Consider the following 12,399-nt stretch of genomic DNA (forward strand, 5'->3'; position numbering starts at 1 on the left):
GAGAAGATCGAATGGTCAACCTAGGGTCAACAACTTCTCCAAGCTCCTCCCTTTGACCATCTTGTGTTGCTCGTGCCCGCCTTGGAACTCCGTCTCGTGTGGACCCTCCACCGCTCCAATTTGTACATTACAATTTGAAACTCGAGTTACATTCGAGTCTAAATCTAATTTACAACAAGAATATAAGAGAAGGCACGACGCGCAGGTCGCGAAAAAATAAAAACATACAACACGCGCAAACACATAACGCCACGCAGGCCGTATTATCAATTACAACACAATCCAATCATATTGGGTTTTTGGGCCATGACTATCACAAAATTAATATATAATTCAAAATTATATATTTTCATAATTTTCTATAATTTTAAAAATAATTTTTACAATTTTTACGAGTAAAATTTCCCGGCGGTCCCGTTTAGCGGTTTCGGGCGCAATCGCGGAACGGATCCCCTTGCGGGGCCAGGGGCAGCGCCCCTACCCGCGATCTAACCATCGCGAGGGTTCGTTTGCGATCCAACAGCGCCTAAACCCGCTGTCCCAAAACAATTTGGGCCGAGACATTGCCGTTTCGGAAAAATCTTCCCGGCGGGTTCGTTTTTAGCGATTTTGGGTGCAATCGCGGAGCAAATCCCCTTGCGGGGTTAGGGGCAGTACCCCTACCCACGATCTAACCATCGTGAGTTGCTCCTTTGCGATCTAATGGCACCCAAGCCCGCTGTCCCAAACGGATTTGGGGCAAAACGAAGCCGTTTTGGGAAAATCTTTCCGGTAGCCGAAGCCTACAAGTGCCGAGACACTTGTGCTTCGCTTCTACGGAAAAATTACCAATAAAAACTATAAAAACATAATTTTACAGAAAATTACAGAAACTTTAGTTTTCATAAAACCAAAAATCAAACTCGTACAAGCCTTGCACGTGGCTCTAATACCACTGTTGGGTTTTTCGGGCCGCGAAAACCGCTTTTCGCGTCGCGGAAACCCCGAATCACCCAAAGCCGTAGGATCCGTGCAAAGAAAAATTTCGAAAACACAAGTACGAGTTATAAACAATGATCTACAGTAGATCTACAAAGGAAAACACTTTATACCTTTGGTGCGTGCCCTCGCAAATCCCGCTTGTCCAAGGTACGTGTCGGATCTCCAAAGTATCAACGTAGACACTCCTCTAATGATATCCACACGAACAAGGAGTGTCTCTCACACTCAAAGGATGGAGAAGAGAGCCCCAAGTGTGCTAGCACTTTCTAGAGCTCTCGGGTAGGATTTGAAAAGGGAGAAAAGGAGAGAAAGGAAAGGAATCTCACATACTCCTCTAGGTATCCTCCTTTGTGACCTTCACTTCACCCTTTTCTTTGGACCTTAACACATTCCTCTTCACCTTGCTTGAAACTCTCGGCCAAGAAGGAGGAAAGGGAGAAGAGAATGGCTAGAGGAAGGAGAGGAAATGAATGAGAGCAATGAATCAAAATTCATTCCCATTGATTCACTTGTGTGGCCGGCCACATGAGTAACTCCTACTCATTTAATGTGGCCGGCCACATTAATGAGAATGGAGGCTTGTAACCTCCATGATGTGGCATACCATGATGATGTGGAGCATCATCATTGGTCCACATCTTGCCATCTCACTAATGATGTAGAAATTAGTCAAGTCAAACTTGACTCTTCCTCTCCCTCTCAAGTCAAGTCAAACTTGACCAAATCTCTTCCATGGTTGATCTAATCTAACCATTTGATTCAAGCCAACTTAATATAATAAATCTAATTCATTAAATTAGGTTGATTTAATGAGTCATAATCTAAATTAGACTCATTGAATACATGAATCAACTTGAGTCCAACTCAATTAGCCCAATTTGGATTACTCTTAATCCAATTTGATTCATCAAATGAATCTAATCATCTTGGTTCATCATATGAACTTAATCCAATTGGTTCATCATATGAACCCAATCTCCATCCACTTGTTCTTTGTGTGTGACCCAATAGGTTCTTGTAACGTTGGCAATGTTTCTAAACTCCTTTAGAAACATAAGCAATGAGCGGCATCTAGCAATACATCATTGCTACCCAAGTTACAAGAAATGTTGAGATCCAACATCACCTTGTGATTACTAATTGTGACTCCTCACAATATATGACAAGTGTCCTTCTATCCAAGACATCTAGATTGATCAATGTGAGGCATAGACCGTGTCATCCTCTGACCAATCTAAATCTTGAACTCCAAGTAGACTCACTCAATCAAATGAGCTCAATATCTCATATTGACTCATTTGGGTATGGCCATACACTTCGTGGTCTTACTCTATCAAGAATATCGATGTCGCTCCCGTCATATGGGAGGGATAGATCCCATCTACATCACTCACATCCCTCTGCATAATTCGTTACATACCCAGTAATCACCTTTATAGTCCACCCAGTTACGGGTGACGTTTGACGAAACCAAAGTACATAACTCCTTATGTAGGGATCCATGGTGACTTCAGGTCTAAGGACTAATAGTCATACTAATAGCCACATGAGAAAGTATATGACACTCATATAACGATGCATGATTCTTTCTCATGGCGGGTCATTCAGTATACATTCTCTAATGCATACCCATGTGTCAGCTTGATATCTCTATATCCATGACTTGTGAGATCAAGTCATCGAGCTGACCTACATGCTAGTCTTATTGTATTAACATTGTCCCTGAATGTTAATACTCGACTAGGAATGATTTAGAGTAGTGTTCCCTATATCATCTCACTATCTATTCAACTAATCGATTGATATAGGTATGAACCTACTACTCAAGGACGCTATTATACTTAGTCTATTTGGCACTAATACAAATAAGTATAATAACCAAACAAATGCCTTTACTAATATACAAGAATATGATACAATGAGTCCATACAATCATCAAATGATTGGCTCTAGGGCTCTAACTAACACACTTCTCCGTAAGTTGGGCTGTTGAGAAGTCAACTCATGACTCGGCATATCACTCCCACTCGGTTGACTAGACTCAGGTATCCCTTTTGACACCTCTCTTGTTGATAATATCTCATCCTCCTCAAATAGAGGAACATTTTTATCAACATCACCTCTGATTGGGAACTCTGTTTCGAGAAAAGTCGCATCTCTCGAGTCTATTTCAGAGATGGTTCCATCTAGTTGCTCACCTATGAAAAGATAACCTTTGGAGGTCTCATGATATCTTATAAAGATACATTTCTTACCTCTAGGCCCTAGTTTTCCATACTTGTGAGAACTATCATGAACATAAGCAGCTGACCCCCAAGGTCTCAGATTACTCAAATCTGGTTTTCTGTCTGTCCAACGTTCATATGGGGTAGATGGAACTGACTTTGAAGGCACTTTGTTAAGTATATAGGCTGTAGTTAATAATGCATCTCCCCAATAGGAGATTGGAAAATTAGCTTGCGCCATCATAGACCTAACCATTTCAAGAAGAGTCCTATTTCTTCTTTCAGCTACCCCATTTTGCTGTGGAGTTCCAGGGATTGTTAGCTGTCTAATAATCCCTCTATCATTACATATTGTCTTGAGCATATCAGACAAATACTCCTCACCACGGTCAGTGCGTAAAGTCTTAACTTTACGTTTTGTTTGATTCTCAACTTCGTTCATATAACGAATGAAGTAATCTAATGCTTCAGATTTGTGAGAAATCAAATACACATGACCGAACCTAGAGAAATCATCAATAAATGTAATGAAATAGGAAGCTCCATGTCTAGCCTTCACATTCATTGGACCACAAATGTCCGAATGAATTAACTGCAATGTCGATTCAGATCTAATAGCCTTACCAAATGGTTTCCTAGTTGCTTTTCCAGCAAGACAATGCTCACATATAGACAATTGAATCTTAGCTCGAGTGCCCAATAGACCCTCTCTAGCTAACCGATTCATACGTTCTTGTCCTATGTGTCCTAATCTAGCATGTCAAACCTCATCAGTTATATCTGCATCACTAGTTAAAGCAATGTTTGAAAAACAACCATCAATAGCATAATTGACATCTGGTTCTACATCAAGAACCATAAAACCATTTGTTAAAAAACCATATCCGATTGACACTGAGTCAATCTTAAGTTCAACAGACCGATTGTAAAAATTAATACAATACCCTAAATCAAGAAGACACGTAACGGAAACAAGATTCCGTCGAATTTCAGGAGCATACAGGACATCATGTAGAAATAAAACTCTACCACCACGTAGGTTGAGTTTGCAAGTGCCGACTCCTTTGACTTCAACTCTTGCATTATTTCCCACGTAGATCCACTTATTGCCAGCTGGTACCCGACGGTACTCAACAAATGTAACTCGTTCCCGAGCTACATGGTTGGTTGCTCCTGAATCTATAATCCACAAAGGATAAGAATCAGCTAACAACACTGAACTAGCAACAAAATGCTCTTGAAAAGAAGACACACTTGGATTTACCTTTTTCGGCTCAGTGCACTCCCGAGCAAAATGGCCCTTTTTGCCACAATTAAAACAAGTCAACATGTTTTTAGGTTTCTTTCCAGTCTTCTTGACTATCTTCTTGATTGGGCCCTGTCCCACAACAGTAGCTTCCTTCTTATTTCCCTTCCCTTTCTTGAACCATTTCTTTTTCTTGGATCCATATGATCCTGCAGAACCTACAGCCACATAGGCTTGTCTAGAAATCCTCGCGGATTCAACTCTCTCCGCCTCCAATTCTACATGGCATGAGACGTCAGTGAAAGTCTTGATACTCTCACTGTGAGTTAAGGTCTGCTTCATGGTTTCCTAAGAATCTGGAAGTGAACGAATAACTGCTTGAACCTGTTGTTCATCAATCAACTCATGACCAGCAGTTTTAAGCTCCCGAATCATGTTCGACATCTCCCTGAGGTGTTGAACCATTGACACGTTCGGACGCTTTTTGTAGCTGTCAAATTTAATTGTCAGCTGTCGAAGCTTGCTCAGACTTACTCTACTATATTTTTCTTTAAGGGCTACCCAGACTTCATGAGCCGTAAGATATGACTCATACTCAAAAGCTAGGTCGTCTACCATTGAACTAATCAATATACCCTTTGCAGTGGAGTCCTTTTTCTTCCATGCCTTATAGGCATCAAGATCTCGTCTGTGTTGTGCAGTGGGACCATCTACAAGTACTTCCATAACCTGTTTTACAGCCTCTAGAACTTCTTGTTCCTCAAGTACATATTGTATCTTGAGGTGCCAGATCTTGTAGTTATCCCCATTAAGTTTTTCACCTTTATTGAGTTCAGCTATTATGTTTTTGGTTGCCATAATCTATCATAAATAAACAAATTATTTAGTATTCAGTGTATATCATATGTATGCAATTTATGATTGACTTAATATCACTTTGAGTTGGTTTACAAAATCAAGTGACAACTATATTTTCACTCATCATCCGTATGATCAATCAAATTAATATTAATCAATTCTATTACATACATCCCAACAAATGAACTAATCATTTAATATATCATGTTTTTTTTAATTAAATGAACTAATTATTTAATACATCATGAACTAATCATGTATCATGTCAAGCAAACAGCATAACTAAATGAACATATCATTAATATAAAATTATGCTACAAATTGTTAACATATAACTAACTGACATGAATGAAATGGACTAACTATTGTTCATACAAAATGACAAAATAACAGAACTTTAATAAACTAGATAGGCAACTACCACTCCCACTAGAACAGACACTAGTGCAGTGGCCAAAATAATCCCTCTCAGCTTGGACTCATTTGGGGTAATCACAGGCAGGACAGCTTCAAGGTTCTCTATTGGATCCACAATTGGATCCTCTTCTGGTTCCTCCTTGATCATTTCCGGGTCCTCTTCGAACTCTTCCGGATCCTCTTCAGTCATATGATGAAGCAACTCCTCACATAATACAGAATATGTGACGCGTCCTTGATGACGCCCCCAAATATAGTTCGCTATCATCCTAGGATTTTCTGCCAATGATTGCATCAAAGCCCAAATCCTATAACTGTCCAGGACTGGAAACTCTTCTCGCTCAAGTTTCCAAAACAGATCATCAAGTCGTCCAATGTGTCCGTCGACTCCATAAGCAGAGTTGTACTTTATCTCCTGAATCTCCTCCCTGAGCTGATTTCGTCGCACTTCGCGACGAGTCAATGTGGTAATCGTCTGTGCCATCTGAAAAATTGAAAATAAATAAGTCAGTACAAAACCGACTAACCAGTACAAAACCGGCTTATTTCAATTTATACAGGCATAGTACCAATATAATAAATCAAGAAAAACAAATCTTCTCGATTTTCAAGAGTTAAAGTCGTCAATTAGAACTAATCTAATTGGTTAAACCCATTGGATCGATTAATTAGGGATCCAGATCCTAAGCTCAGTCCATTGTCCTTAATTAAAACTAATCTAATTGGACAGGGATTTTTGTACCTATGTTCTGTTACTTTTTCTCTAAGTCCATTTCTACCAATTTCAGACTTATTGATCAAACTCAGGTCCGTTTGATCAAACCAATGTCCATTGGTTTATGTCCGACCAATTAGAACAAATCTAATTATTTTGATCAAATCTGACCCATTAGAACAAATGTGGTCATTTGATCATATTTGGTCCAAGTCTAATTAATTAACCCAAATTAATTTCGGATTTAGATCAAATTGGTTCAATTAAACCAACTAATGATTTAAATCTGAACCAGATCTAAATGGACCAAACTGATTCGACTAAACTAACTAATTGCCTCGGGTCTATTTCTAATTATCTTTCAACCAAGCCCATTTAAAATTGAACCAGTTCAATTGAATAAAATTCATTGCTTTCAAGTGAATTAAAATCATTGCATTCAACTTGAATAGTATGAAATTAAATGCATGCATCAAATTTAACTTAATGCTACAGTAGACATGTAGGCATGCATTAGCCTATTTTGACGATGCACACATTTTTTTTATTTTACACAGAAGCTTAAAAAAAAAAATATGCAGCAATCGTTTATTTTTTTTATTTATTTGATTTTTTTAAAAAAAAACATTTCCTCACACGAACGCTTCTTCTGTCGATTTCTCCGCCACTGCCCTCGTCTTCACGCCGTGCACCTTGCGCACGCCGCACATGCTACCTTCTCCAATCACGCTGCCCACTCCACAACTGCGACAAACACAGTTGCCGGCCATGCCAGCCTTCTGTCGGTGGCAGCCGGTCCTCTCTGGTACCATAAATCAGTCATCTTTAGGCCCTGACGAGATCGCCGACAGTGGTTCTGCCTGTCCTAGCCACCAACACATAGCCGGCCAGCCAGGACGCCAACCACGGTCACGGACTGCCATCGCCGGCAAATCCAGCGGTCTCGATTTTATAAATTTGGCACAACGTGTATGCTACGACACATTAGTCGTGAAAAACAACGACGGGAAATGACAAATCGAGAAAACATCCGAACAACGATTTTATAATTCGTCTCTAAGCATTTAGAAATAACTACGTGCTCTGATACCAATGTAGAAAATATCTTCTAAATGCATGATAGACGAATTAATTAAATGCGGTAAAAACTTACAGCGATCTCCCGCAGATCCGCAATCGGCAGTGGCGAAAACTCGCTGTCGGAAGAGCGATCACAAGATCGGAAAGCCCTCCGCAATTCCACAAACCAAATCCCGCCGCCTTGGATGTTCTCCTCTTACTCTCGTTGCACACTCGCAATTTCACACACCCTGAGCTTTGGACGGACCTCCTTTATATAGGGAAATACACTATGGGCATAATGGACTTTTCCATTATGAGTAGTGGAGAACATGGGCCATGTTTCCCACTATCCCCATTTCCAACATCACTAACACCATAGAAGGGTTCCTAAGACTTTGCCTACTTCAGACCATATTAAGATTTTGAAATTTTGGATACTATGGGATCACCAATAAATTTTGACCAAAATTTGTTAATAGTCTTAGAAACCTTAAAATCACTTAAAATTAGAATCGTTTGACTCTGGGAGGTTCCTCAGTGTAATCATGATCTCAAACCTAATTTTCACAGCCTAAATTGAGATTTGTTGATTTTTAAAATGTTCATAACATTAAGACTGTTAGACCCAAACTCATTAATGAACCTAGGTTTATTATACTTACTCACCAACACTATCAAAGGATTCATAAAACTCCTTTAGTTTAGGTCATGTCAATATTTGAAATTTTGAACATTGCAAGGTCATCAACGAATTCTGATAAAACATTGTTGATAGCCTTAGGAATCTAGAATCACTTAAAATAAGAACCATTACACTCCTTGGAGCCTCATAAGTGTAACCATCTACTCAACCTAGATTCCACATCTTAAATTAAAAAATCTGGATTTTTAAAATCTTCACAACCTTAAGTGATTTTAATTGTATGTTTATACTCAGGAGACTCCTATGAGTGTAATATTTCTAATTTAAGTGATTTTGAGGTTCCAAAGATCATTAATGAGTTTTGAGTAAAATTCACTTACGACCCCATAGTATCTAAAATTTTAAAAACCTTGATATAGTCCAAAACTAGGAGAGTCTTAGGAACTTTTCAGTGATATTGGTGAGTAAGTAGGACAAGCTTATGTCCTTTAATGATCCTATGCCAAATTATCTTAAAATTGTGAGGATTTTAAAAACCCACATATCTCAATTTAGAATGTAAAATATATGTTTGACAATATGGTTATACTCAAGAGGTTCCTAGGAGTACAATGACCTTAATTTTGAATGATTTTGAGATTTTTCAGGTCACTAATAAGTTTTGATCAATATTTACTAATGGTCTTAGATATCACAGAAATACTTCAAGTCAAATTCATTACACTTCTTATATTATCTTGAGTATAATCATGCTCTCATATATGGATTTCATAGGATAAATGAATAGCTAACAATTTTTAAAATGGCTACAACAAACCGTGTAATGGTTCTGTTAGAGCAAAGTTGAAGAGTTGACTGATGATCATAAATTTATAGAAGTTGATTGCTCATGCAGTAGTAATCAGCTGCTGATAAGGAAGAAACAATGGGAATGTGCTATGCATTTTTGAAATTATAAAACTGAGGTACGTAAAATGGGTAAAATAAAAACCAACGTACTCGATTTAGTAAAATGCTGAATTGATTTTTATGGTGTCATCGCGAATGGATTGTTTCTTAACATATTCCCATTTATGTACTTCTTTGCATATCACTATATTTATAAGTATCAGATCTATAATATAGTAAAACAAATATATATTGGTTGAAGTCAATATTCTATCTCAAAATTATTATTTACTAAGGATATTTAATAGTATCACTTTATGATTTATGATTGGAATAATCAATCTATAAAGTAATGAAATTATCATGATCTTTTACTACAATCAACTAATTATATAGAGAATAATGAGATTATCAATAAAAAATTAAGTTTTAAAATTAATATGGAAAATTACGTTTTACAGTGATTTTCATTACAATTCGATTATACGTAAAGAATTAACAACAAAAAGGATTGAGCTTTTGAAACCAGTCAGGTTAGGCCAGCCAATTGAGCTGGAAATGCTAAGCATTTCGATTAGGTCGAATGGGTTGGTTTGTTCTAGTGGTCCTCTCATAATTTGGACAAACTAAATGTGTCGTTTGTAACGAAGCGTAGAAGCAGGTTAGATATTTCAATTGGATTGAATAGGTTGATTTAGAATATTGGGCTAGACTAGCCTGTTGAGTTAGTTGCGATGAACGAGCCAATTAGGCCAAGTTGGTTGATCTAGTTAGTTGATTTATAATTATTAAGCAAGTTGATCGAGTTTGGCAGATTGAACGAGTCTCACGAATCCAGTTCGTGGAACTAGTCAACAAGTTGGTTGGGTTGTCCTGATTGATCAATCTAAACGAGTAAGGCAAGATAATTATAAACAATTTAAGTAGGTAAGTAGATCGAGGATGATAGAATACTTCTATCTAATCAAGTCTACCTGTATAATGAAACTTGAGAGGGCCTCCCACCTGATAGGTTATGATTTATTTTTTGTCATCTTATCATAAGACCAATGATAAAGATATTTGAAATAAATGATATTATTTTTCCGGAGTGAAATAAGATTTGGATTCATAATAAAGAAGCATGATTTATTTATTTTTATTAATTTATATATTAAATTTTTTTGAATAGATTAATTCTGAAGGTGATTGACTCAACTCCATCAAAATTTCTTATATGCCCTCAAGGGTTTTGACGAATGATCCAACATCACGAATGATATAAATATCATGGGCATATGATATGTTATATTTGAACCCTCAGTGTGTAACACCCCTAGAAAGCCTAGATAAGAAAATAAGGGTAATGAGAGTACGAATGAAAAGAAGATGTAAATATTCTATGTTAAATATTAAGATGGATTTAGATGATTAAAACTTTATGAAAGAAAAATAAAGTTGAGAATATAATCATCTATGCATGATTTAAAATGTATGGAATTAATGTAGACAAAAGGAAGAAATATGAGATAATATGTACATGTATGAAATATTTATGCATAATGCATAATATGGAAATATACGAATTATTATGTGTAAAAGAAAATAAAACGTTAGAAGAGAGATTGAACCTTGGATCTCTTGTAAGGAACATGTATAGGATACCAAGTGGGATAGGAGAGGATATTGTAAGAGGAGAGATAAGAATTTTAATTAAAGGAAAGAAAAGAGAGAAATTAAGGGAGAACTCAAGAAGCATCTTCTCTAGAATATTCTTAACATTAAGAAGAGAAGTAAATAAGGAGGATGAATCAAGACAAGTTTCCTCCCCTCATTTTAGTATAAATAGGCATGGAGGGGTGACTTCAACTTCATCCTCACTCACTTTCCTCCTCTCCTCCCTTGGGTGCCGAAAACCCTCTCCCTTCCTCCTTTCTTCTTCTTGTTGCCGAGCAACACAAGAGGAAGAAACCTCTTCTTCCTCCTCACTCCCTCCCTCTTTTCTTTCTTGTTGTTGCCGAGCAACACAAGAGGAAGAGGTCTCTTCTCCCTCCTCCTCTCCACCAAAAGACCTAGCCACTCTTCTCCTCCATTGGTGCCGAGCAAGCAAGCATGGAAGAAAGGTCCCCAAGCAAGTTCTCAAATCTAGGAAACTTAAGCGAAGAAGGTAAGCTTCCCCTCACCTGTGGTACAAGGCTTTTATGTGATTTTCGGATTTATAAGGATTAGAAAACCTAGGAAAGAATTTAAGAAAATTCGGCTAAAGAAAAGGTTTTCAAATCTAGGATGATTTAAACAAGACCTCATTTCATGATAGAAATGCTAAGGACCTTTCTATGGATTTCTTGCTTGGAAATTAATTGGAACCAAAAGAAAACTCACTTGTATGTTTCGGACCAGAAAGGTTAAGGGTTAGGAAGACCTTCAAAATTTAAATTATGTTATATGCTATGATATGTGATAGCATAGGAAATGCTATACATAATGTTATGTAATATGCCATGATATGTGATAGCATAGGAAATGCTAAACATAATGAGGAGAAAATGAAATTATGTTATATGCCATGATATGTGATAGCATAGGAAATGCTATACATAATGTTATGTAATATGCCATGATATGTGATAGCATAAGGAAATGCTATACATAATGAAAAGAAATGCATGAAAGATTGTTAAGGACATGATATGATAGTTATGCATGATAAGTTATTTTTGTATGGGTTTGTACCATGGGTGGGCTCCGTAAACGCCCCGGGGTCGATGGAGTAAGACTCGGGCCTCGTCAGTAATGGGCCTCTGAATGCCCTAGGTCGATGGAGTAAGACTCGGGCCTAGTATGTATGCATGATAGGGTTCAAGACTTGCTACCTTGGACCTACCTATGAAGCGCGCGTATTATGTATGTGGTACAAAACGGGATCCCCTTAATGATGATATTAATTTCAAGTACTTATTAGTATAAGTTTTCAAATTCATGATGCATTGCCTACATATGTACTTGAATTATCTGATGATTAGATATAATGTCATGTGATAATATGATATGAATATGATACCCTTGTATGTTGTATGCTTATGATATTACGCATGATATTGATATACGATGATTTTCGGTTTCAGTGAGTAGGAAAGGAACTTACTGAGCCATGAGTGCTCATAGCTTACTTTCCTTGTACCGCAGATATGGGGGACGGATATTCGGAACGACGGAGCAGCAGGAGGAGCAGATAGTGATGTGTGTGGTGGTGGCTCGGCAAAGAACGATTCGGACAAATTAATATGATTAGTTATAGAATCAATATTTGAACAAATCAGAATATGTGATATTATGCTTAATAAATTAAATTCTTTAAAGTTTTTATTCTTCCGCTGTTATAGTA

Source organism: Zingiber officinale, chromosome 2A, assembly GCF_018446385.1.
Source record: "Zingiber officinale cultivar Zhangliang chromosome 2A, Zo_v1.1, whole genome shotgun sequence".
Taxonomy (NCBI): Eukaryota; Viridiplantae; Streptophyta; class Magnoliopsida; order Zingiberales; family Zingiberaceae; genus Zingiber; species Zingiber officinale.